This window comes from Sebastes fasciatus, chromosome 17, assembly GCF_043250625.1.
Source record: "Sebastes fasciatus isolate fSebFas1 chromosome 17, fSebFas1.pri, whole genome shotgun sequence".
NCBI classification, from domain to species: Eukaryota; Metazoa; Chordata; class Actinopteri; order Perciformes; family Sebastidae; genus Sebastes; species Sebastes fasciatus.
In genome coordinates this window covers 18,663,886-18,691,584 of record NC_133811.1, presented here as the reverse complement: position 1 = coordinate 18,691,584, position 27,699 = coordinate 18,663,886, and the positions used below count along the sequence as shown (strand labels likewise).

Sequence of the window (27,699 nt, the reverse complement as noted above, 5' to 3'; positions counted from 1 at the left end):
AATCACAGTATTTTCAAATAGGAGACCGGGGTTATCATCCCATGTGAAATCAGCAACGTGTAGTTGTCTTTGTGTTCACAAGCGTAAAGTTTCACTTTTGAAACATAGCTATTTTAAGCCAAAATACAATGTTTTCCCTAAACTTAATTAAGTGGTATTGTTGCTTAAACTTAAAGAAGTTGTTGTTTTTTTGCCTAAACCTAAAGAAGCCTTTTTGTTTGTGTTCAAAATGTAACGTTTCATTGAGTTTTACAACGTCGTAGGCCCCTAATGACCCACAGCTATGGTGCTTGTAGCGACCGATAACACCTATTCAATGGCCTGATAACAGTTGAATCGGGTGCAGGTCAGGTGTCTGCCTGCCGTTTCCAGTCTTTACTCTTTGGCCGGCTGTGGCTCAGAGGTACAGGTCGCCCACCAATCAGAAGGTCGGCGGTTCAATCCCCGGCTCCTCTAGTCCACACGTCGAAGTGTCCTTGAGCAAGATACTGAACCCCAATTGAAGGCTGTGCCATCGGTGTGTGAATGAGTATTTAGATTAGATCCTAATGGGCAAAGTTGGCACCTTGCATGGTAGCCTCTGTCATCAGTGTATGAATGTGTGTGTGAATGGGTGAACGCTGACATGTAGTGTAAAAACGCTTTGAGTGGTCGGAAGACTAGAAAGGCGCTAGCAGGTGTTTTTCTGTTACTTTCGAGTGATTCAGAGCAAAACTATTCAAATGAGCTTTTCTAACCTCCTGTTCAATTCTTCACGTACGCTTTTGAGTCATAGCACCTTGTGGTGAAATAACCTAGTAGAAAGTAATTTGCATGACCTGAACTGTTCCCTATTCAGAAGGGGCTGAACAGCTGCCTGTAATTCTGCTCTCATTAAAGCCGGTCATGATGTGTCTGGACTGTTGGAGAGCACAGTGATGCTGCTGTATACCGGGCCTGACGGTCCTGAGGATAATCACACTCTGTCTGCTGCTGTGAAAGTAGAGTTTCATCATAGGCTGTCAAGATGTCGTTAGGCAGACTACACACATTTCACACTCACTTAGGCTTTAACAAGCAAGGAGCCCGTCCCCATCGTTGGTAGGCAAACAGCGGAGCGTTTGGCGCCGCACCCCAGGTTTTGCAATTACCCTGCACGCCCCGTTTGACACTCCCTGTCCATCTGAGACACACACCTCGGGGAATTAAGCAGAGGATGGAGTCTGGAGGAAGTGTGTGTTGCTTCTGGGACTACCAAAGAGTGCTTGTTAAATGTCAGGCTAAGCTTCAGATTGAGCACGATTCTGTCATGAAAATGGAAAAAAACACTAGTATGTGCTGTTGTCGGAAAGAGCATTTTTTTCTCTCATTGATCTGGAACGGAGGAGCTGACCGTAATTATTTCCCCTTTCGGATGGAGCTCCCGCTGTGCTCACCGGGATCTGTTTTTTACAGAATTGAATTTCTGTTTTAATGGTGTTCGCTGCGGTCTGAGTATCCACCAAAACATCACTGAAGTAGCTGCATATTACATATTCATTTATAAAGTCTTTCATGGACAAGTCTGCTTTGTTTTCACATACTCAGCTTAAAGTTATGTTTAACTATTAGCGGGTGTGGGGTTTTTCACCGCGCATATTTGGTTAAGAAAGAGGAAATGCTTAAAGAGCCTTTCACATGGGTGATGCCTCTGTGGGCTGATACGTGTTAACTGCTGTCAAGTGTGTGTTTCTGTGTGGTTAATATGAACTTTGCATGTACTAACATTGGATGCAGCTTCATGGGCTAAAGTCTCCATTCTGCATGAACCCAATATTGTGTATTCAAATTTCTTTTCATTTAAGGCTCTGCCAAGCTGCAATGTGACGAGTCTGTGGTGGATATTTCTGTATGATTTATGGTAGAGCTGCACAATTAATCAAAATGTTATCGAAATCGCAACATGGCCAACTGTATTAATAATTTTTAAAGGAGAAATGTGTGTTAAAACACCATTTTAAATCAAATATTAAGAAATAAGAATAAGAAAAACATATTTGTTTGGTACAGATCCCTGCAAAAATCACACCATAATATCGCAAATCATATCGCAACTGCAATATCAGTCAAAATAAGCGCAATTACATATTTTCTCAAAATCGTGCAGCCCAAATTTGAGGGTTTGATCATCATTAGCGTGATTTGGCATCTTTTAGATTCGGCCCTGTCACTTCATTTAGTGTTAGACTGCATGGAGTGATGCTCATTTATCCACCGTCTTTAATCTGCAATTTTTCTATATGAGATCTGTCATTTTATTAGCTGCTTGTGGAGAAATGGTCATTAACTGTGCGCTTATTCACTCCAGCCAAATTAGTATCGGTTGCTGAAAATGTCTCGTCTCATCCGCTTGTAAAGATTAGAGAGTTCAGTCAGCGAGCGAAGTGCTATTAGATGAAGAAATACGACAGATGAAGAGAATAAAACATGAGACGGCTATTCTGATAATAAAAAGGGGGATATTGATCTCCAGTGCATCAGGATGGTTATCACTGGTGCTCCTCTCGGTCTCCTCGACCCTCGCTGGATTGATTTCTCATATGTTCTCACAGCGCAAAGGGCATTTGTTATGCTTTTTGAAATCCCATTTGTGGTAGTTATTAGAGCACCCAGAGTGTCTCCACTTCTGAAAGGACACAAGTACACAATCTTCAAAGGGCGCACTCTTCAACAGGTTTAGAGCTGCGTTCGGCTCAAGAATGCAAAAATTCTCACAGTGAAACCAGCGTGAGAAAGATGAATGACACCTCGGTAGGATGAGGAAATGCTTATTTAAAGCAGGGGAACTACCTAATGTTCCGCTTAGCTAAAATGTTAAATATTACACTCAGTTAATCAGTGATGGATCAAATTGTTGAACCGTGATGAATCTCTTCTTCTGCAAAATGTTAAAGATTAATCATCCAGTAGGAGTAGAGAGACGCTTTTTACAGCTTCATCACTCTGAGGTTATTAAATACATTTTATTCCAGTATTAGGAGCGTTTGTCAGGTCCATATATTACTTTGATTACTTCTTTGTCTGTGTAAAAAAGTGATATGGCTTAAAAAAACTCTTCATTTTTCAGCCTTGTATGTGTGTGTGAGCGTCTGTTTATTTATACGTGTTTCACTTCTAGTAGCGAGAGGCAACACCTTCGAGACAAGAAAAAGGTGACCTCGTTATGTAAGCATACCAAGCTCAGGAATGCCAAATCACACGTGTGTGTGTGTGTGTGTGGTTGTGTGTGTGTTTGCAAGCAACACGTCACACATTGTCAACGGCAGACTTGTTTGTCTTGACGTACAGTTTTTGAAATCCTGCCTGATCCTGCCTGGAAGAACACACAGACACACACACACTTACTAGTAGACAAAACACTCACTCACAACAAACATGAAGCACCCACAGGTTATTCACACACATTAATGAACCCCCACTACAGTATATGGACCACAGACTGTATATAAAGTTGGACGACATGACAGCTCCCCAAAAGTGAAGCCAAAACATCTTGATCGCCCCCTGGTGGCTGGCTGCAGTACAGCTCATAAAGCCCGCCCCCTCCACGTTAGCGGATTGGGACATGGACCAAATTAAAAAATCAAAGTTCACATCAAATACATTTTTCCCAAAGATGGTTTCTGTTATTTTAGGTAGCTCTTATCACGTTGATGTATGTTCAAGTGTTCATTTGTCTCACGCAAACAAGCTGCAGCCGTGCTTGGCTAGCGATTGGCTCGGGCGGGTGTGAGGGCGGGACCTCGATACCGCGGCTACAGCCGCCCGATCACTACTGCGCAGATTCTGGCTCCAAATGACATCAAAATCTCAAGATAGCAGCTCCCGTATCCGGGATATTTTGGCTTCACTTTTACAGTGGGAGGAAGTGGAGACACGTCGTCCATCTTTACATACAATCTATGATATGGACACACAACTTGGACACAAACCACACTTGTCTACATCAGTTTCCACTCACACACATTTTACACGATTGTTTACCTCTTTCATACATACAGTAGCCTACATACATACACACACACTGTCATCAACTCAAGGTGGCCCTTAGCAATTTTCTCAAGGATAACAGGGTTTTTCAGCTTGTGTTCAACTATTCTGCAGTTTGTGTCGTGTACTATCTCTGCTACAGCACAGAAACAGACCTCACCTCTGTGCTGCTGCTTTGTGGCGGAGAGAGAGAAAGAGAGAGAGGGGGTTTAGGGAGAGTGTGGCGTGTTCAAGGCGAGTAAACACTGCGGATGCGATTAACTGAGATTGCCTCAGGGAAGCTCTAATGGGAAATAAGAGTCTCTCTTCCCAGGAATTGTGGGTAACAATAGTTGTTATGTATTCACCCCCTGATGTGAGAATCTACATCGAGAGAGAGAGAGAAAGAGAGAGGGAGAGAGAGAGAGAGAGAGACGGAGAGAGAGAGAGAGAGAGAGGGAGAGGGGACATGAAATGACTTGCATTCTGGTAGCTGCACTGTCTTTGCCTTCTGCTGTAGGAGACGATTAAAGCTCTATTCAGAGTTTGTTCAGTTGTCATGAAGATGGATCTTGACATAAAAAGCAAGTGAGTAACTCTTGAGTTGGAATTGTTCTGTCAAACTACTATTTCCAAGGTCAAGAATGAACTTCCATGCTTAAATGAATAGTTATATTTGCTTCTTGCTCAGAGTTGCTGAGAGATACATGAGACGATTGATGCTACTCTCATGTCTGTACGTTAAATATGAAGCTACAGCCAGGAGACAGGTAGCTTAGCGTAAGGACTGGATGGGGGGAAACAGCTAGCGTGGCTCTGTCCAAAGTTAACAAAATCCTACCAGCATCCCTAAGATCGCCCAAAACAAACGGTCTGAGACTGCTTGTGAGAGGTGGTCTCGGACCGTTTTCCAAGTGAACCAAAACGCAGGCTGCCTGTGCGGGCATTGGTTGAGTTGGACACAGGTAAAGGACGGGTTAACATGAGTGGGAGAGGACTGTCCTGGACTTCTGTAGAAGTCTGATGTTTGCTCGACATCTGGGCCGAAGAGAACACACAGAATATGCTAAATAAAGTCCACAAAAATAGTGATGTTTCCAGTTTATCAGATAAACTGGAGGAGAAGGGATTTGTGTGCACAGTAGATCAGCGCCGGGTCAAAGGGAGAAAAACTTCAACAGCGATAATTTCAAAGTCTGCGATTCACTGCATAGAAGTGGCAGCTCTCGAGACGAAAAAGACAAATTCGCTCCTTCGTACACGCCCTTCAGCAAAATATTTTTTTAATTTGGTCCACTTTAATTAGTGCACTGTGAAACTGAACCAGACTAAAAAGAAAACGAACCAAAAGTATCGATCTCACTCTGATTCGGACTACCCAAATGGTCTATGGTTTGTGAAAGCGCACTAAAGTATGCTAAGAGCCAGGCTAGCTGTGTTTACCCAACGTTTCCAGTCTATATATGCTTAGCTAGGCTAACTGGCCTGAGTGGTATTGTTATTATCATCTTCGCAAGAAAGCGAACAAATCTTTATTCCAATCCTACTGATTCAGGTCCATGTTAGACTCTGGTGTTGGACTACCTACTAACTGCTATCATGGGCAGCTATCTGCTGTTATTGTTGCCCTTTGCTCTTCAAGTCCAATGGAGTGACGCCAGGACTGGGAGGTGGCAAATAACAACATCCTCTCTGCAACAGACGCATTACGGGAAGTGTGGTTTTATTTCTGATAAAACACCTTTAAGTGTCTGAAATGTGCCGTGCGTGTGTCCTGTACGAACGGAGCTGTGAAACGGCCAAATGATCACCAGCATGCAGAGCACGTGGAGGGGTGAGGTGAGGTGATGGACAGTGGACGTGGGTGAGTGGACAGGGTGTGTGTAGAGACTGTCCCTTCTCCTTGGTGTAAAGTGCTGCTGATGCAGCAAACCTACACACACACAGTCACACACACTGCAGGGATGGGATGCTATAATGTCACCCAAGGGGAGGATCCTCATCTCACACTCTGCTGGGCTAAAGCACTGCAGGGAGGGTGCACACACACATATAAACACGCACACACATACACACACACACATGCATGCAAATTAAGGACAAACATAGCGTGATGTCTGCATGCAGACTTATGCACGCACTGAGCCTTATTTGTATTCTGTGCAGCCTTCTTTTGTTGTGAATTTTTGAGAAAAATATCTGTTTCTTTGTGTTTTTCTTTTTTCCGTTTACCTTTCTGTTAGACTCACCTGTGTCTCTTTCTGCATATATAAGCGAGCCTTTGTCCTTGCCTGCCTCTCTGTCTGTATTTTTCTCTGCAGGCATCTTTGCCAACAACAACAATATTGTGAAAACTGCGAGCAAGAAATAATTCCTTCTTGTAGCTACATTTTTGTTATTCTCATGTGAGAAAGAAATGCCCAATACAGTGAAGCAGTGTTCTGTCAATGTTAATGAGGCATCATGTGTTTATGGGGTCAGGTGTTTTGACATCATGTGTTTTGAGAGATCTGTTCATGGACAGTTTATAACTGGAGCTGAATGAGGGTCATTGGGGACACGATGAAAAGACAAAGAGATGATTGTTGGTTGGCTTTCTGACGTCTGTGTGTGTGTATGTGTGTGTGTATTGAGCATTTGTCTAACATGCATGCAGTGAAGTGAAGTGTGTATGTTTCATGTTTACGTGTGAATTTGACATAACGGCGACTATAGGCACATATATGTATCAGGTGAAGGTGTGGGGAGGTTTTGTGCCCTACAGGGTTGTTGTTTGCTCTGTCGCTGTGCACATGAAGGATGGGACGGCCGTCCGTTGGCTTCCATCCATCACTGAGGGCCTCAGGCTGGCTGACACCATCTTTCAACTTCCCTCTCTATCTGTTTCGGCCATTTCCCCCTTTTCTCCCCCACTTTCTTTGTCTCTTTGGCCCTTTCCCCTCGGTTTATCCCATATTCTTTATTTATTTTTCTCCTTTCTTCTTTCTCCACCTGTCATCGTGCATGTCCACAGGAGCGTTTTTTTATCGCGAGGGATCGCCTTGCTTCCCAGGGTTGTGCGCTTGATGGGCTGCCACTCGACACTAGGCACCTGATTGGACGAAGGCTTTCCCTCGTGGGCTGCTGCTCTCAGCTTTCAAACCAGAACCAACATGGAGGCTCATTAGGAAACATTCTTCTCTTCTATTATGTAAGTAGTTCCCCGAAATGTGATTCTGAAAACATTTTATGCGAGAAATAAGCCATCGCCCGACAACGCTTAGTTTAAAAGTTTCTCAGAAGCTTCCAGAGGGGGCGAGTCGCGTCGGATGCCTGTGATTTGCATAAAGTAGACTAGACCTCAACTTTATGCAAATGAGGAGCGGGCGATGTAACGGTCCGTCTCGAATCGCGCCGCCACGCTACCATAATGCATTGCATGGCTGCTTAAATAGACAATGAATGGGACGCGTGGAAAGGACCGAGGCTGTGGACATGTACCATTACTCCTCTTCATCTTGCCTTACATTCAATTCAATTCCATTAAATTTATTTTTATATAGTGTCAAATCACAACAGCAGTTATCTCGAGACGCTTTATATATAGAGCAGGTCTTAGACTGTACTCTATAGTTTAGAGACCCAACAAGAGATCCCACCAAGCGCGCTATCCTCCTCTTCTCTAACCGTCTGTCACCATGTCTGACATATTTATATCTCCCATCTATTTGTCTACTCTCCATTCCTCTTTCTATATTTATCACCCATCACTCCTTTACCCACCCTCTTACCAGCTTCTCTCTTTCTCACTTTCTCCTGCATCCCTGCTACTGGCATTGATCTTGAGCAGAGGCAGTTGGGCACATACACACACACACACACACACACACACAAACACACACAAAGACAGTCTGTCCTGCTTACAATTAAAGCGTACCTCCCTCTTCCCTTTTCCCAAGCAGCCTCATAATAGGAAATGCCCCCGTTATCTTTACGGGCACCGGCGTATTAATATAAGCTGTAAGACAAACAAGGTGTGGGTACGTGCTCTGCTATGTACGCACTCTGGTAAAATGCAATAGTACAACAAGGCAGAAAGTACACAGTTAGCCATTACAAGCTGTTTTCCCCAAGGTTTTTGCACTCATGAGTTTAGTAATGGCGGTGAGAGAAGGCGAGGAACAGACATGTGGGGAATGAAGTGAAAGATAAAGCTCTCCAGGGTCAAACGTTGGTTTTTAAGGGTGGTTTGGTCTTCCGGTTGATTAGAGTTTAGTGAAGCGAGGGTGGAGTAGAAGGTGGGATGCACAGTAAAAGCCAAGGAGCCAGAATCAAACTAACTCTGTTATAGGCCTGAATACATGATTGCATGAGATTGCGTATTACTTTCCGTTATATTACATTGAGTGTAAAGGCCTTGAAACACCGGGGGCGTGACGAATAAATGATACAAAAATGCCAAATACACTCCTGTGAATATTATACTGTATGTCTAGGGCTTTTATTGTGAAAGGTAAGAACAGAAGGAGTGGATCTGGTCTGCGCTGCCTTTGTCAAGGTTGAAAGGAATAGTCGTGAGAACGTCGCTGCTAAGCAACGGCAATATTAATGTCACTGTCGGCGTCTAGAAGCCACAGAGGCTAACAATTTAGCAAGATAGCAAGTGGGTAACATAATGCAGGAAAAGCAAAGGCATAATGACAGAGGAAAAAGATGCGGCTGTTGGGAATATCAACATTTTCCTTAGACCTATTATACAATTACAAAGAATTACAATATACGACAAAATTACAATATAATCACTTAAACGAAAAATTAACTTCCATGGCCTCCCCCATTTCTGACAACGTCAACAAACACGTCACAACTCGTGAACTCTGAGCTTTCAGAAACTTTCCACCTACGAGGTTGTGAATACCACAAGAGGGGGGCGTTCATATGGACTCTTGTTGTGAACACGCTTAACACAACCGCATTTGAAGGCACCAATTAATACTGTATAGGCGCAACTCAAACTGTTGATTGGTTGATGCCTTTATTCGCAGTGCGAAAGCTAAAAAAATCAAAACCTAGCTTTTTCGCTATTTATACTGTATCCCAAAAACATGCATCATTCTGTGACATTTTATGTTTTTGCTCAAACTGATGATGCCACTATCGTCTCCTCTCTCTATAATCCTCCAGAGGTGTAACCCCCCCGCCCATTTCTAACACCTGAGCTAACTGTTATGCATTGCTCCCCGGTGTGACCCAGGTCGTATCTGAATTGTCCTGACCAGGGTTCAATCCGGGTTGACTGGCTTGGTTTGAATTGACAAAAGGAGGGTTGGACCAGGGTAGGTTAACCCTGGTCCAACCCTGGTCATTGGTGTGAAAGTGGTATAACATTAAAGACCTACATATGACCAGAATGTGGAAGCTGCCGGGCCGGAGACCTCCAATTGTTTGTTTGTGTGTACGCCAAAGGTCATAACAAGCTATCACAGATGGTTCTTGAATAAAATATCTCTTTTTGGGTTGATAACAGAGGACACAGTAGGTCAGGGATTCTCTGAGGCTAATAATGACACATAATGATTTGGCATTTTGTTGAACTTTCCTTCAATGAGGAACCAGCAAATATGCCAACGACTATGGAACAATGAAAGATAACTAACTTCCTAATTTTGTTTGTGTTTTCAGTCATCTCTTTGGCAACACATTAACATTAGCAATAAAGGAAGTGATCAGTTTAGATTTGTGTCTTCGCTCAGACTGTTTGAAGCCATTATCTCGCTGGTACAGAGGAAATGAGCGTCTAGTTTTATCCATTTTTCTCCAGAGAGCAGCCTTTAGCCTGATTGCAAATGACTGTTTACTGCAGGGACAGGGATTTGTTAATGGACTATAGGGCACTATGTCACCAGAGAGCGTAAAGTGTGTGTGTGGGAAGATGAGAGGATGCATCCATTTGCAACATGAGAATAAGAAAGATTAAGAAGGATGTAATTATGGCCATTAGGGCTGTTTACACATATTGTGTGTTCTCTGAAATGAGGGGATTGCTTTCTGATATCTCCAAGTCATGCAGAGAATTTACTCTCCGTCTCCTTCTGTTTTGTCCCCCGCTCCGTCCTCCTCCTCCTTCCTTTCTCCGTCTCTGTCACTGCTGAGCTCTGTGAATAGGCCGGTTGTTTGCCTCCGCTGGCTGCTGGTAAATATGCTTCACTATCCAGGAGCAGACAATGTCGATACGTAAAAGGAAGGAAGGGAAAAAGAGCGAGAGAGAGATACGCAGAGAGAGTGACAGACGGAGAATTAGACAGAGAGAGTTGTGAATGAGCGAGTAAATAGATTTGGGGAAAAGATGTTTGAGCCAAGTGGAAGAACAAAGAGTTGATTGTTGAGGTTAGTTAGGGGCCTTTCAGTTCCTGGACAGTTGGTCCCTGATGTTTTTCTTAGATTCCCTCATGAACAGTTAAAGGGATGGGCACGTTTACTGTGCTTTACAGTTTCCCTCCATGCTGCCCATCAAGGAAATAGGGCAAAGTACAGTTTTATTTATTGAAAGAACTATTTAACGTATCATTTTGGTTTATTTGGACAGTTAGAGCTGTGTATCAAACCTCAATCCTGTTTTTGTACCAACTGAAATGTGTCTGCTGCAACAAAATGTGGCCTTGAATGATTGCTCAGATTCGTCTTTTTCACACTCCTTACAAACGGCTCATATGTTGTAACTCAAAGCTTTTATTAATGATGAATAGATTATTTACTAATGCTTTATGGGTCAAGTTATAAACCATTAAAAAACTAATTTGGGGTTGTGAAAAATCCCTTTGGCCTGAGGTTTTCCTTTCTATCTGGTAATAATGCAGTTGTAAATGTTGGAAATCCATTAATAAATGCTTAAAGGAATAGTTTGGGTGTTTTGAAGTGGGGTTGTATGAGGTACTTATCCATAGTCAATGTATTTTGGCCAGTTTATCTTGCTGTGAGACAGATATACTGTCGGACTGGGAAATGAAGCCGTTATCTATGCTCTCGCCAACGCAACCAGACTCCATTGAAAAAAACCCAGTAATTATACCTCGCAGAACACTGGAGTTGCTGGTCTACCACTGCTTTGATTGGTTAGTTTGTTTGTGTTATTGTGTGACTTTGGTTAGTTTGGATTCACCAAAGTCACACAATTGCACAAACAAACTAACCGATCGAGGCAGCGGTAGACCAGCAACCCCTGTGTTCTGTGAGGTAAAATTACAGGATTTTTCAATAGAGTCTGGTGGCTCTGGCGAGAGCATAGATGGATACAACGGCTTCAGTTCCCTGTCGGAAGGGGCTGTCTGACAGCAAGGTAAAGTGGTGAAAATATTCCAAATATAGCATATACTTAAACTGATATTGTTTTTTTAGGTGGCTAAAATATGCTTTGCTGCTGTCCCAGTCCACAGCAGTACATTGCTTTGCGTCCTTGCTAGTAATCCTGTCTTTTTCTCCAAACTGGGGGCGTGCCGACCGTCATCTACTGAAGGTAATACACTAACTATGGATAAATACCTCATATAACACCACTTCAAAATACCAGAACTATCCCTTTAATAAGTTGTTAATAAAGGTAAAGATGCTCTGCAGCCTTTTTTTCAGAAGGTAAGCGGTCATTATGTTTCAGTCGCTCACTTCAAAAGGGATATTTCACAGCCTGGCAACCCAAAGGTCGCTCCTATTAATTGCTTATAACGATCAATAAAGCTTTAGTAAATAATTTATCAGTAAAGCCATTAGTTAGAACTGATAAATCTTTTACAAAGGACAGCTTATTAGAAAGAGGTTCCATAAGCAAAGTCAGCTGGTCGGCTTGTGTTTCGACAGCATTTGACATTTGAGAACGTTGGCCTCTTTTTTTTTTTTTTAAAGGAATAAAGAGAAGCAAATTATATTCCTCAAAAATGCAAAAAAATATAATTTTGTTATCGGATCTGAAGCTCATGTATCGGCACTAGTATAGAAAATGTTCTAGCAATACCCAGCCTTAAATACAGCAATCGATTAATCAGCAATCATTTCGATAATCGATTAATCATTTAAGTCATTTTTTAAAGTAAAAACACTTCAAAAGTCTCCTGGTTCCAGCCTCTGAAATGAGAGGATTGGCTGCTTTTCTTTATTTTCTATGAGAGTAACCTGAACAGGTTAAGGTTTTGGACTTTTGATTGGACAAAACATACGTCATGCGCTACAGTTGACCCCTGACTGCTGCATCTACACTCAGCTTTGTCAAATGTTTATCTTTGACTTGTATAATCTTTCCCTTTTTTACACAGCTCAGTGAGGTTGTGAAGAGTACGCACACTTGGCCCGGGGATTAGCACGTTTGAAAAAATGCCTACAAAGCTTAAACGCCTGAGTTGCGTTGCGGAAGCTGCACCTTTTCTTCAGACAGCAGGAATGGGAGTTTTGACAAGAGGAAGAAAAAGATGAAAGTGGTTTACCTTCCAGCTTTTGGTAAAGGAAGTGATCCCAGTGCCAGAGAGAGAAAGAGGGAGAAAGGGAGAGGGAGAGAGGGAGAGAGGGAAGGACCTTTTTAAAAGAAAGAGATGTGAGCTTGAAAAACGAAGAGACCCACCACAGCAGGGTGCTCTGCTGAGCTGCAGCAAGCTGCGACATAAAAAAGGTTTTGAACCGGAGCCAGGCCCCTGAGCTTTCTACGAATACTGAGGGACCGAGGAGAGGAAATGATGGGAGGAGAGAATAGTTAAGAAAATGGAGGATTAGAAGGGAGGGGTGAAGATGAAAAGAATAGCAAAGGAGACACAAAGAGAAGAGGGAAGTGGAAAATAGGAGAGGAAAGACAAAGGAGATGAGAAAAAAAGGGGAAACCTGTGTAGTGAAGTGAAGAAAAGTGCTTCCCAGTTAGTGTATTCATTCAAGTTGGCAGTTTAGGATGACGCATGGGATGGATGACTGATTTGTAATGCAGGGCTTTAACTCTCCGGGACACTTTCTTTTATAATCAACTGCAAACATTCTCTGTACGTAGAGGCGGGAGACGTGAAGCAGAAACTCAAACATGAAGCCATCCGTGGAGAATGTGAGGGGATAACAGTTGAACTTTATTAAAGGCTCTACTTTAGGTGGAGGTTTGGATTGTGACTCATTCAGAAATGGATCCAGACAGAGGAATGCAAGGATGGAGCGGAGGATAGGGAAAGAAACGGAGAGGAGGAGGGAAACAAGCCAATGGCAACTCTCAGACTGAGACTAGGAAGTGACAGCAGGAATTCCAAGTTGTAATCAGACCTACTTGATGCCGATTCGCGAGACATAACAGACATAATATTCTTAGCACTCAGATGTAAGATTTTCCAAACTAATTGCCTCGTTTTAGTGAAATGTCTTGAAAACGATAGGATAAATTGCCCTCAAATTTGGCACCAACACTCATATCCACCTGAGGATGAATTGTAAAAACTTTAGTGATCCCCTGACCTTTCCTCTTCATCATCAGGTCAACATTTTTATTTGTCCAATACTTTGGTTTATGACCAAATGCCTGCAAAAACGAATTCCCATCAGCTGTACTTTGTGTTTAGATCTAATCAGCAAATGTTAGTATGCGAACCTGCTAAACTAAGATGGCGAACATGGTCAACATTGCACCTGCTAAACATCAGCAGTAGGGCTGTGCAATTAATCGATGTTCAATTAGAATTTTGGCTTCCAACGATTATGAAAACAAGATAAAACGATTATTGTGCGGCATGACGGTGCTGCTTTACAGCACCCCTTGCCTGGACCTCGCCACCTAGTGCTCGCTGTGCCCTCTCTCCCCGTGTGACTGTCGACCGGGGCGTACTGCGGCAATGTCGGCAACCCACCCGACCCGTCTTGAAACACGGACCCCATCTCATTTACCATGCTTTCTGAGTGTGACTTTTGGTGCCTTCAAATGGGGTTGTGTTTACCGTGTTCACGAGAAGAGTCCATATGAACGCCCCCCTCATGTCGTATTCACAACCCCGTAAGTGGAGAGTTTCTGAAAGCTCAGAGTTCACAACTTGTGACGTGTTTGTTGACGTTGTCAGAAATGGCGGAGGCCATGGAAGTTAATTTTTCGGTGCATAATAAGTTAATATATTTTAATTTTAGTCGTATATTGTTTTTCTTGGTAATGTGTCTGAGGAAAATGTTGATATTCCCAACGGCCTCATCTTTTCCCTCTGTCATTATGCCTTTGCATTTACTGCATGATGTTACCCACTTGCTATCTTGCTAAATTGTTAGCCTCTGTGGCTTCTAGACGCCGACAGTAACATTAATATTTGCTGTTGCTTAGCAGCGTCAAAAACTAGCACAACTAAACCACTTGAATGCCACGCATATCTAGTACACCACTTCCCATGTTGTAAACACGAGTTTCATTTGAAGGCACCATTGATATGATGTATTCAAATTGTTTTTCTTTATCCGTGTGTGCTTTGCTGCTGCGTTCTCGCTCTGATTTGAATATAAATGTTCAGAGAATTGTTCTCTCTCAAGTTGTCAGGAGCAATAATACAACAGTCTGATGAAGCCTGTTTTTCTATCTCGCGATAAATAGAACCAGTCTTCCTGTGCAGTGTTTGATAAAAACAGTCTGCAGTGCTGCTGAAGCAGGAGAGACGCAGGCTGGGGGAATTCCACAGCAGCTCTCACTGTAGATTATTTGTCAGTTTGCTCCTCTCCCTTCACACACAAGCACCTTTGCCTTTCCTTGTAGTGATGCACACACACATACATACACTGACTTGTGACAATAAACGCACACCCGGTCATAAAGCGGTAAATTAAAAGCCTGAGTCAGAGTAACAAATGAGGCTGGGGGATTAGCTTCTTTTCAACCATGTTATGAAGGTTATTTTTAGGCTTCTCTCCGCCACACAATGCCTCATAAAAAAACAAAGCTGGTAGGGTTTGGCTTCTGAATACAGATACTCTGGCTCTGTTAGTCTTTAGCTCTCATTGACTTTGACTTCCAGTTAATGTTGCTTTTTATACGATGTAAACGGGGGTTTCTTGAGATGCGATGATTAAAAATAAATCAGTTTTTTGTGTCTCTGCTTGTCTGACTCAGTTTTACACACACTAATAGACCTTCCCGTCTTTCCCTCCAAATATACACATGTAAAATCCTTGTGCACGTACACACGGAAATCATTGTTGGCCCTCAGCCCTCACAGTAACTAATCACTCCGACAGCGTGGCCGTGCCCTCTCATTAAGCATGCTGTACGCTGAAAGCAACACCGCTAATGACTCTGCGTTGCCTGTTACAAACACAATACTTGCTGACTTAATACTATAATAGCAACACAAACTCTGCAGACAGACAGACGACACTCCCGCCCAGCTGTTTTACCACTGCAGCGATGCTCTGGAGAATGTGTCATTTTCTGCTGTTAGATATTGAAATGAGCAACACAATAGCTGCTAGTTAATGTGTGCAGATGTGCTTTTCTGTATTCCATCAGCAGAGATTGCAACCTAAAGCCCCCGTGGTGCTCTCCCAACAAAATACCGCCACTGCTCCAGAAACTTCACATCCTATTTGCTCTGACGTCGGCGCTTTTTTGAACCTGCGCTGTCATCTTACATCCGCCGCTGATGGTTGGAAGTTAGCATATAGCCCACTCATCTACTCTATAGCCCGCTTGCGCTTCACAAACTTGACGTCGTCAGTCAAGCATGCACGGATTCAGTCAACAAGGATTTTCAGGGATGCACATCACGGTGCTGTTGAATCCAAGTCAGCGTCTGAAACACACAATCTGCTTCTCCTTTAGTGTGTGGAGCTCTCCACGGATGTTGGGGTGTTGATTTGATTGTCAATGTCTCTACTTTGTTGCACTTCATGCACTTCTTTTGGCCCTCAGCAGTCTTTCTGAATTGTTAGCTGCTGATGAATTGCATGGATAGGGTAACAGCATCGATTTCTCTTTTCTCAATGCGAGGAGGTTGCATATTGACTGTCTCAGTAACTCAATCGCTTGGATAATAGCACAGAGGAAAGAGTGTTTGTCTGTGTATGAATACACATGCATACAGCCTTGTGCTTGACATTGTCTGTCATTCTTTCCATTTATGATTGTGTGCAGTTACGCCCAAGTTGCACAGCAGTTTGTGAAATAGTCACGAAATTGAATGTATTGATTCGTTGTACATAGACAAAAAATGTTTCGTGATGGTCAGCACGAAATCAATTTGTGTGTAATCCACGTAATTGTTAACTGGAAAGTATAAAGAGCGGGAAATGCCACGTAGGAAGGAGATCGAGGTGGAGGATGGGTCAAAAAACACCAGACTTTCGCAGAGGAGACCGGTGTTCGTGTCCCGTGTGAAACCAGAAGTCAAAGTTATGGCACTTCTGGTGTTATTTAAACCCAAACCACGATCTTTTCCTAAATTTGACTAACCACTTTTGTTGCCTAAACCTAACCAAGTCGATCTACTCCTAACACTGACTAAGTAGCTTTATTTTGAAAAGACTGGAGCGGAAATTGACACATGCGTCATGGAGTTTGTGTCCCGTGTGAAACCAGAAGTTAAAGTTGATATATTTGTCATGTAACTTCTGTACTTAAAATCGTTATTTAAACCCAAACCGCAATCTTTTCCTAAACCTAACCAAGTAGTTTTATTTTGAAAAGACTCATGCGTCAAAGATGCGTCACGTGTTGCTGGACATTCGAAGGAAAACACACAAAAAAATACGTTGTTGAAAGTCAAGCTGAGCATCATGTCTATGTACACAAATCAAATAGATTAAATTTCATGGCAGCTATGATGGCATGTACTTTATGAATATGTTTGTCTAGGTCATCGTATTGTGTTTTCATGTAAGTGTGTGCCTGTCTGTACATCTGAAAGGTCTGCTTTATCAGCCTCTTGGCAACAAGCAAACAGAGAACCACTGAGTTCTGTTCAGTCTGTGCATCGTCAAGGAGGCCCTGTCGCCCCGGGTTACAGGGTTGCTAGGGGATGGATGGACAGACTGGCATCACCAAAGTGCCAGCTAGGCATGTGGGCACTCTGTATCCTGATTTCCTACTCTTTTTTCCCCTCAGCATCCTCCCCTTCATGCTGTATTTATTTTACCTTTATGAATATATAGGTACAAATGTTTTTTAGAAAAGTAATTTGGCTTTCTAGGAGGCACGAGGTTTATACAAACGAGTCTAATACCAAACGATCCGGGGATTAGGAAGCAAAGTTTGTGTGTTTGTGAATATTTGTCTGGGTGTGTTTCTGTCCTCGCCAACAGGAAGCAAGCGCGCTGTCTCATCGTCCTCCTCTGCTCCAAACAAACACAGTGATTTTTATTCTGTCACAATTAGTAGCTCGTACATAATGAATGGAGTTTGTTTGTTTCCAATTATCGAGTCGTCGTGGTGATGAATGGGCGTGTTTGTGCGCTGCGGTCGATTGAATCCTTTTAATAGATTGTCATTTATTATCACTATTGTATATAAATAATCATGATGCGCCACTGGGATGGATGTTGTTTTAAGATATGTTGTGGTTGTGTGTGTGTGTGTGTGGGGGTGTGTGTGTGTGTGTGTGTGTGTGTGTGTGTGTGAGAGAGAGGAAAGGAAAGGAGTGGAGGTTTGAGGCGCCAACAAAGAGGATATGTCTGGCAGCTGTGTCATTTCGCAGAGTAAAGGATTATGGGAGAATTACAGCGAATGAGCAGGAGGACCCGTACACACAACTTTCCCTCTACATTGTGTGTGTGTGTTAAGGAGTGAGTGAGACTCTGTGTACTGTACGTTCATCGCTCACTTCCTGCCAGTGACTCGCTACTGTTGCTTCACAGCAGCTGGCACTGCTTTAGTCACAGTCTACCTGTGACTTCCTGTAAATGCACACACTGTACTTAACTGTTACTCTTACTGTTACTGTTACTGTTACTGTTACTGTTACTGTTACTGTACGATTACCATAGAACGATTATAGGATTATTTTAACGCTTCAGTAAATATTGACACAGTGACTTCTAACTTTCACAGCCGTCCATTCTGCTCTTTACCATCAGCATGGCTGCAGAATGTGAGTTGTTGCATCAACCTGTCAGAAAGCCAGACGCACACACCCAAGTGATGTACAAAGCCAGCCAGTCATCAGGGATAATTAATGAATAATATGTCTGTGTTTTTTTTTTGTGTGTGAATGTGTCATCTCTCATGCGCTCTTATACGCCACCACTTCAAGGTTGTTTTTAAATCCAGCGAGGCGTCCCTGAGTGTCTCAGAGGGCGCCGTTATGCATTGTCATTTTTACGGCTTATTATTGGGACGTGCTGCTTCGGTGCGACACGGCCCGCCGAGCGATAACAAGACCTGGGGAGAGGGTGCCCGACCTCCGAATGTCGGGAGGGATGTTAACAAGCTTTTTCTTGATCCCCGGGTGTTTGTTGTGCAACACACACACACACACACACACACACACACACTCTTGGCACTGATGTGCGGTTACACACTGACTCCCTCACATGATAGCATCAATCTGTTGTGGATGGATAAAGTAATGTCAGCCATAAAACCAAATGGGTGTGTCCGGTAGGAGAGAGAACCAGCAACTGAGCTCAAAGAGGGTTTTTAAAAGACACAAAGTGGCCCAGGTGTTGACAGGTTTACTGATGAGCCCAGCAGGTGTTGCCAGTTTTGCTGATGACCCTTTCTGCCACGCCCCGCCTCCAGTACCTGCGAGGAAAGCAGCCACACAAACCCAATATTAGGCAGACAGGGCGGAGAGGGTCGCCACAGGCTACAACTAACTTCATTATTTATTCATCTACTTTTTTTATTCATAATTTAGTGTATGTGTAGGGTCAAACATGATGACAGATTTCCACCATAAGTCATCAAAGCCAAAAGTGATGCCTTAAAGCAACATATTTTGGTCTGACAGTTAAATGGAAGTCAATACATAATGAATGATTTTAAGCATAGAAAAGCAAATCCTCACATTCGAGGAGCTGCTGGCTTACATACAGTAGTCGGCATTTTTTTTACACACAGGAGTATACAAAATAAGCTTTACTATGCAGTTATTTCATATAGACTGATTATTTATTGACTTACCAGGAAACAGGCTATATCGTGATATATATTGTTATTGAGATATGAAATTATCTATATCGGGATGGAAGATTTCAGCCATATCGCCTAGGCCTAATTGAAAGGTTTATTAATTAGTGTGTCACCTACCAAGCATCATGTTACTAGTTGTATGTTTTCATTATTGGGTAATCTGTCAGTTATTTTCTCGATCAAATGATTAATTGTTGTTGATTAATTGTAAAAAAAATAATAATAAAAAAATGCCCATTGTGTTTTCCCAGATTTCAAGAGGACAACTTCAAGTTTCGGATCCGATCAACAGTCCAAAACACAAAGGTAATCACTCTACTATCATACAAGACAATGAAAACCAGCACAAATCTACATTTGATAAGCTGGAATCAGTGAATCTTTGGCATTTAAGCTTAAAAAATAGACTGAAATATTCATTCATTGACCATCTGTAACCGCATATCCTATTCGGGGTCGCGGGGGGGCTGAAGCCGATCCCAGCTGACTTCAGGCGAGATACACCCTTGACAGGTCGCCAGACTATCACAGGGCTGACACATAGAGACAAACACTTGACACTCACATTCAACAATTAGCTTAACCTGCATGTCTTTGGGAGGAAGCCGGAGAACCCGGAGAAAACCCACGCTAACATGTAAACTCCACACAGAAGGGCCCCAAGCCGGATTCGAACCTGCGACCCTCTTACTGTGAGGCAACAATGCTAACCACTGCACCACCGTGCAGCCCCACTGACATCATTAATCAGCAAAAAATGTCCACTTAATTTTCTGTCAATCGATCAATCATTTCGGCTCTTTTCAGCTGTAACTATATAACAAGCTGGGGATATGATCAACTCCCTATTCCAATATTTCCTGTCACTCTGCCATCAAAACTATCCAAAATAAAATGCCATGAAGACAGTCTTCTTTGACACTGATTGTCCGTCAGTGGACTCATCAGTGACACTGAAAAACTACCTGCGAATGCCACAGAGACCAAATCGATCCCCCCTGTCATTTTAGGGTCATGAAGCTGCATTCAAATAGTGAAAGACTGTAATCCTGGCTGCTCCGTCAGCAGTCCCTCTTTATGGGTCAGCGCTCTAATGGGCACCATGTGTGCTGCAGGTTTGACGCCAGGTTGTAACACATGTCACATATTTCACCTTTTCACACATCCTGTCTTTGATGTTGCTCCTAAGTTTACAAAAAAAACACTACGCGTTACTCAACTCAGCACATCACAGGATGAGGCTGTTGAACTCATTATGGAATCATCATATGGATCATCTGCTCGACGCCTTGATCAATTATTCATAGAAATAGACTCTGATGTGAATAAGAAGCACCTCTGTGTTCAGCTAGGACTGCAGTACGTGTGTCAAATATCTCAATAACTTTCTATTACAAGAGTTTTTAGCCTCCCAAAGGTGTTGAGATTTCCCTCAGGCGGCTAAATTGAGTCTCCCAGCAGCTTGTCGTGCTCCAGCAGTCGATTCACGTCTTCTTCTACTTCACTTCCACTCTATTGCTTTCTTTTCCTGTAGAAATCTTAGAGGATGAGGCGGGAGCTTTTTGGACTGACTCCAAACATCCGTTTCTTTACCTCCACGGATCCTCACATGAAAGGGCTTTCAGCTGGACTTGACTTTTTCCTTTTACTGTTGCAGTCTGGCTGATTTAACGGGCCCTCATGACCCTACAGTGAAATATAAGGCCTTTATAAAGTGTGTTGTTTTATCATATCTCTCTTTTCTCTCTTCTCTCCTTTTAATTAATGAAGTTAGGGGATCTATGGGGAAGGTGCTTTTGAAGCTAAGTGATACTTTATACGCAGTAGTAGTCAAGAAAGTTTGTTAGGAAAGATTAAATTAAACTTCTAGTCATAGGTAGTTGAAGTATTTCTTTATTTACTTTTATTTTCGGTTCCTGAGAGTCACTTGTAGTTCCACTTTAAATTCACTTGAAGGTTAAAAATACATTTTGCATTTCCTGCTTGCATCAAAAAAAATAGTGTGATCTTTTGTGGCTCTTATGTTTCCTCAGAAGTATTTTTTTTTTCTTCGCCCGTGAGATTTTTCAAAACAGAAGTGTCAGCGTCTTCATGGACAATTTTTGTAAACAAAACACACTGAAAAAGGACTTGAAAGCTGAAATTTCTCTCTGCTCAAGAAAGAATCCCCAACTTCAAACAATGGGAGCCCTCCATTTCAAAGGCGGACAACTTCAAACTCCTAGGGGCCTGTATTTGCGGAAGTTGTGACTAATTTGGCCACAGTAACACGGCGTGCAACCAGCTGTTTAATAGTGACCTGTTAACAGAACAATAGCTGCGATAGCCACACGCTGGAGGAAGGCTATCTCTGCCAAGCTATAACCGACAGGTCTAACCACATGACAAGGCCTGGAGAAGTCAAAACACAGGAAATTAGCTGTTGTTTACTTTCGCTTGTCTAGACTTGCTCCTACTAATTAAGTGCAAAGAGCCCCCTCGTGGATTCCTCATCTCTAAGGAGCGAGCGTTCAAGGTTACCGCTGTGCTGGGTGTTTCATTGTTTGTGCTGTTTCTCAAACAAGGCAGTGTTTGACCCATTTGTGGCCCCCAGGACTGTGCGGCGTTACAGCCATACAGTAATCCCCCAGCGACCCAGAAAGTCATTTCTAGAGCAGCTGGTTATGTGGGCCGTAGGCCTAATGACACAACAATAGCGTCATATGGCTGAGAAAGTGTTAAAGACAGCGGGGGTTCGGCAACTTAGTGTACATTATTAAAAGCAGCACGGAAAATTCTAGGGCTGACCCGAATGCTTCGTAGCTGTGAAGCTTTGACCATTGCCATGGTATTCAACCTCCTAATCACTATTTGAATGCTTCATTTAAAAAAAAAATATATATTTTTTTATATATAATAATGTAATAATAATGAACTGCACTGAAACAGGGGAGATGGAGACAGACAGACAGAAGAACATGTCAGCCTGCCGAGCTGCGCTGCTCTGCGAAGCTCCGAGTATTTCTCACTGAAGCTTCGAATCCCCAAAAAATTATATTTGGGACAGCCCTAGAAAACTCATGCCACACTGTCCACCACACTACCCCAAAGTTCAGCTCTGCTACAAGTGACTATAGTTGCCTAAAAGCAGCTGCAGTGCATCTTGAGTATGTGAACTGCCACTGAGTGATGGGTCTTAGCACACACACAAATTGCTCTGTGTGTACCGCCGAGAGTTTTATTAACAGGAGAAGGGCTGTTGTCAGTTATCCGAGCCGTGCATGGGATTAGAATGAAGTATTGCGTGTGTTTATGTATGTGTGTGTGTGTGTGTGTGTGTGTGTGTGTGTGTGTGTGTGTGTGTGTGTGTGTGTGTGTGTGTGTGTGTGTGTGTGTGTGTGTGTGTGTGTGTGTGTGTGTGTGTGTGTGTGTGTGTGCGCTGTATTACTGAGGTGAAGGATAATAAGAATAATGCTGTCTGACTTTTTTATTCAATTTTAGTGGTTTAGCTTTTAACGCTAATGTCTCCAGTAGAGTGCAGCTGCATCATTTTACCCGACGTATTAGTACAAAACAAAAGGCTGAAGGTTGACAGATTTTCCCAGCATGCTGCTGCATTCCCGCCACCCCTCATGGGGCTTTTTGGAGGACGGTGCGAGGACAGAGGGGGTAAACCGAGAGGACAATCCCAACAAACTGCACCGTTCTCTGGGGCGTCTTTTTCCAGATGAGGCCGTCGTCTCACGGCCTCTGATGAGTGTGTGTGTGTGTGGGTGGCCTGTTTACATTCCACTGATTCCTCACGGGAATCCCGCTCTCTATCCTCTGTTCCCCGGCTTATTTGCCTGGGACATGTGTGTGTGTTTAGAATATTTTTAGACTTCTCACTGGAGTACAATTGGCAACTGTCCTCACACCAGAGCTCACCCCCTCACAAATAAACACATCCTGCTGGACTCTTTAACCTTGAGTTGAAGTTGAAAGTGGGAATGCTCATGTGTTCGGTATGCACCTAAACGCATCATCCTGTGCAGCCCTGAGTACTTAAAACAGTTTGTGTACATAAAAGTGTCCACTCTGTGCAATTTCTAGCTCTCTAATGGCGATTTCTAGGAAATCCCACACCACAAATTTGTTGTTGGAAGTGAGGGGATTGCGGATGTCATTTTTGTGCCCAAGCAGCTTAGTGACAAAATCTGCAATCTCTCCTCTGGCTCTGTTCACACTGTTAATTCCTCTTTAAGACATGATGGCATGCTGTGTTTCTGTTAGATAGTAAACAGCAGAGCGTGACATGTTACAGAGTTCAAGAGGTGGTTTACTTTGTTCAGCATCTATTTAAAGACGCCGGTTTTCCTTTTGATTGACTTCCTTGTTTTAGAAAGCTTCGCCATCTACACAGAGCAACTTCCCGTCTGCTCTGATAGCCACAATAATTGATATGACGCTGATAGACTTGTCAGGAAGTTCTCAAGTAACCGAGCCATAAAGACAAATCATTATCACCGTAACATGATGTCATGTGTTGCATTACACATTTCACCCAGGGTGATATCAACAGGGAAAAAAAATCCCCATCAGCAGCACTCGAGGGGTCAGAGCGGCGTGGAGTGTGTGTGCTGTGCGGAGCGTGTTAAGTGTCCAGGGCTTTGCTAATGGCCTAATGTGAGTTTGCGGTCAGGAGCATTGAGAGGTAATTTACGAATGCTGTAAACGTAATGGCTCTTGATTTTCGAGGGGGCACTCTGGAAGAGTGTGCGTTGGGTTAAAGTTCAGACGTGTGTGTGTTTAGTCACAGTGGTGTGTATATAAGCGGGTGAAAGGAAAACAAATTAAAAACAAAATTAATGAGTGGAGGAACCGACTATTGCCCGTCAGATTGACACATAAGCATTTTCTGATCTGACACTGATATGGTTAAGGTTTGGTTAGGTTTAGTTAGGGCTGTTGCTGTGAAGGAATTTCCCCTGTGGGGATAATGATTGGCTCAACAGCATGATATGCCATATTATTGCCTTTTTTTTTAATTACTTATATATTCCTGATTTTCGTGCTATATAAATAAGCTTTATTATAAGGCTATTATTAGGTATATTGTTGCTTTTTAAATGACAAAGATGTCATACTTGATTATTGTTAAATGCAGAACACAGAAAAGCAATGAAGCGCAGGTTTTTTTTCAGCTGAGACGCTTTGGTTGCATTGCGGTGATACGGAATATCTACAGAAGTAAATATGGTGGCACAAGGTAGCTCTGGATGAAGGAAAGGCTGAAGCACATCGGGAGACTGGGAGGACGGACCCGCCTGTGTATGCGTATTGATTTCTCCTCCATTGTTATAGTTGCTCAGCACTTGTAGCCTACATGTAGGATGTGACGCTTGGTATTTGTGGTATTTGTCCCGCCCCTCCTCCATTGTGATTGGATGGCTGGGTGAAAAATGAAAGTGATGAGCGCAGCATTTTACCCAAAGTTGAACATTTTTCAACTCTCAGCAACTAGAAAAAAATGTGCAGCGCTCAGTGCAGAACAGTGCCGCTCAGCGCCTCGTCACGCTGCTGCCGTAGCATAGTGTAAATACCCGGCACTCCTATTGCAACAGAAAAAGCGTGAACATAGCGGTTGTGGCGGTTGCTTGTCATCCCCTGCGGTTGGCTTGTCAATGGTGCGGTTATTGCGGAGGCGCTAGGTTTAGTGACAGAAAGAACTTGGTTATGGTTATGAACACATCATGGTTTGGGTTCGAGTAAAGTACTTTGTTAAGGCTAGAGGACCTTTGTTGTCATGGTTACGACAATAATAACTTAGGGAACGATCATGGTCATCTGCTGTCTCCTGTGTCAAAGACGGATGTTTTTTATTGACACGCCCATCCGCCCAACCTCCTCTCTCTCTGTGCCTGTATTCCACTCACTTTCCCACCTGTGTGTGTCACTCTGTGAATAATATCAGTGAGTGTCACCGACGCTCCCTCCACACATCTCGCCACATTATCCACCCATTGTGTCAGGATGGATTTGCCTCTGGCCACATGGGCTTCCTTGAAAGTGTCAGAGTGTGAAGGTGTCTCAGTTTCATTTTCCTCTCTGCTGCCGCCTGCTCGCTGAGGGCTTTAATGTATTCTTTCACTGGGCTCCCTCCACGTCTCTCTCTGTCACGCTGACTGTCTGTCGCCTGCTAATTGGTTCATCTCTATTCTGATGACTGTGTGTCTGTTTCTCGCTGTATTTGAATGTCTCAACTCCTGTGTGTGTGTGTGTGTGTGTGTAAATAACTGTGTACATGTGTGTGTGACTGACAGCAGATTTTCCGCCACCAGCAGGCGTTCAGTTTGCTGCTCCGATGCACATTCAGTTGGTTCATTTGGTTTTCAGCGCTCCCTCGGGACATGCTGAGCCGCCCCCATTAACTGATTTGAGAAGGGCTGTGGCAGCCGCCGCCGCTTTGTAAATAAATATTATACGGTGTTATATATTTATTATACAGGATTTGGCCCTCTAGTTCATGAAGCTGATGAATAATAGCACGCGGTGTGAAGAAAAGGGAAGCTATTGTGCAGTTTTTGGCTCCAGTCGTGGTTGTAAAGAGACATCTGCGGTGCATAACTACAGATGTTGGGTGTCTTCACTGGCAAACAACAGGTGGTAAATAGTGGGTCAAACAGCCTACTTTGATTGTTAGCAGGAATGTACTGTAACGAACTTGCTTTCTTGCTGAGAGTTAGATGACAAGAGCTTAGCTTAGCTTACCTTATTTTAGCACAAAGACTGTAAACAAGCGGAAACTGCTAGCTTGGTAATAAAGTCAGCCTACCAGCACCTCTAAAGCTCACTAGTTAACGCGTTATATCTTGTTTATTACACGGCTTTGTTGAATACTCGATTCTGATTGGTCAACCACGGCGTTCTACAGTCTGTTATTTCTTTATAGCAGACCGTTGCTATGGGCGCAGTTCTGATGTCAGACTCTGGAGGACCGTTTTTGTGTCAAATTATTGATTTCTTAAGTAAGTAGCCGTGTAATAAGCGGGATAATGTACAGCTAGCGGGTCATGGTTGTGAAATAAATCCCTTCAGGTTGATGCAAGACGCGCTGCATCGCTCTGTCGGTGTTTATTTCACAACAATGATCTGCTCCCTGATATCCCTGACTTGTATAATCCGTACACAGAGTAAGAGTAAAAAATGACACGTTGTGGTTTTAAAGGTTGCCAAAATGTGCCAGACTATTCCTTGGCCAGGTGCTGTGACTTCCTGGAGTCTCCAACCGGCGACCTCATAGTGACGACAGGACTCCAGGAAGTCACTGTACCCGGCCAAAACATAGTTCAAAAACCTCAAGTTAATGTTTCTACACTGATGTTCAAACGTTTTTAAAACATAGACATTATGGCATTATGTTTTTGGGTTGTCCGTCCGCCCGTCCATCTGTCAAATACAGCACAAACGTCCACTTGGACTCAAATATCAAATGATTGGATATCGATGGTCAAAGGTCGAAGGTCAAAGTCACTGTGACCTTACGTCCGTCCAATTCTTGTGAAAGCGATATCTCAGGAACGCCTGGAGCAAATTTCTTCAAATTAGGCACAAACATCCACTTAGACTCAAGGATGAACTGATTCGATTTTGGTGGTCAAAGGTCGTTGTTATCTCACAAAAAAAAAACGTTTTTGGCCATAACTCAAGAATTCATACCCTAATTATGACCATTTCACACAAATGTCTAATAGGATAAAATGTTGACGTGAAGATATTTTGGAAAGACATGGATGTAAACTGCAAGGCATACAACTGCAACAAAAACATAATTTGTGCATATTCTCTCCAAATATGCTACCGGTTTTGATTCTTCCTCTCTGACCTGGAGTGCCTCTTCTTCGCTGAACGCCCTCCCTACTTACTGCCATGAAATATGGAATACGGTTTGGCTTGTGAAATGAGAAATCAAATGGAATAGTGGAAAAGGTGGAGGCAGCGGCGCCGTATCTGCCTGTTGCAATCTTCCACAGTTGCTCAGGCGTGTGCTGGATGGATTTAACCAGAAATCTGATGATTGCTGTGTGAGGGTTGCCACATCTTGCAGCACCCCCCTTCTCCTTGCTCTTATAGAGGTTGCCATGTACTGTATGTTTGGCTGCAAACCCCCCTCGGTCACCGCCAGCCGTCCAGCCCACCCCCAGCTGCTGCTGTTTCTGATTGTAGATATGCCCTTTGAGTCCCCGCAGGCTTCCATATTTTACCATATCTTTATGGGCTAGCAGACATGTTGAATATGTCATGGTTAGGAGAGGGACGGAGAGGTGAGAGAAGAGGTTGAGGGCGTGAGGATGAAGAGAGAAAGGTGGAGGGAGAACAGACCGACAGATTAGACAAAGAGAGGAAGGACAAGATCAGAGATAGAAATCACAGCGAAGAAGACGGAACAGAGGACAGTTTACCGGTGGTTCATGTGAGAGGGAGGACAAGGGCCGTTGGATGAGTGTGTGTGTGTGGTTGTTGGGAGTGGGACAAAAAATCGATTCACCTATGTATCGCAATTTTGATTTACGATTTTGAAATAGATTTTTTAATGGCAGAATCAATATATTTACTTAATTTGAGGCTATGCGGAGGTAGAAGGACGTTACTGCTTTTATTGTTATAGT

The 27,699-nt window shown here is 43.2% G+C and overlaps 2 protein-coding genes across 4 annotated transcripts in view; one reads left to right on the top strand and one right to left on the bottom strand.

The window, feature by feature from the left end:
* pag1 (phosphoprotein membrane anchor with glycosphingolipid microdomains 1) overlaps nucleotides 1-27,699 on the top strand; it is a 60,718-nt gene that overhangs the window by 3,903 nt on the left and 29,116 nt on the right. For 2 of the 3 annotated variants that reach the window (XM_074613190.1, XM_074613189.1), the window contains exon 2: nucleotides 19,324-19,378. The exons of the other annotated variant lie outside the window; for it this stretch is intronic. The gene's annotated coding sequence lies outside the window, so the exon portion shown is untranslated. The remainder of the gene's footprint in view (nucleotides 1-19,323; nucleotides 19,379-27,699) is intronic. 3 annotated transcript variants of the gene reach the window in all.
* The window catches only part of LOC141754250 (uncharacterized), a 164,658-nt gene that overhangs the window by 131,295 nt on the left and 5,664 nt on the right, over nucleotides 1-27,699 (bottom strand). The window lies entirely within an intron of this gene.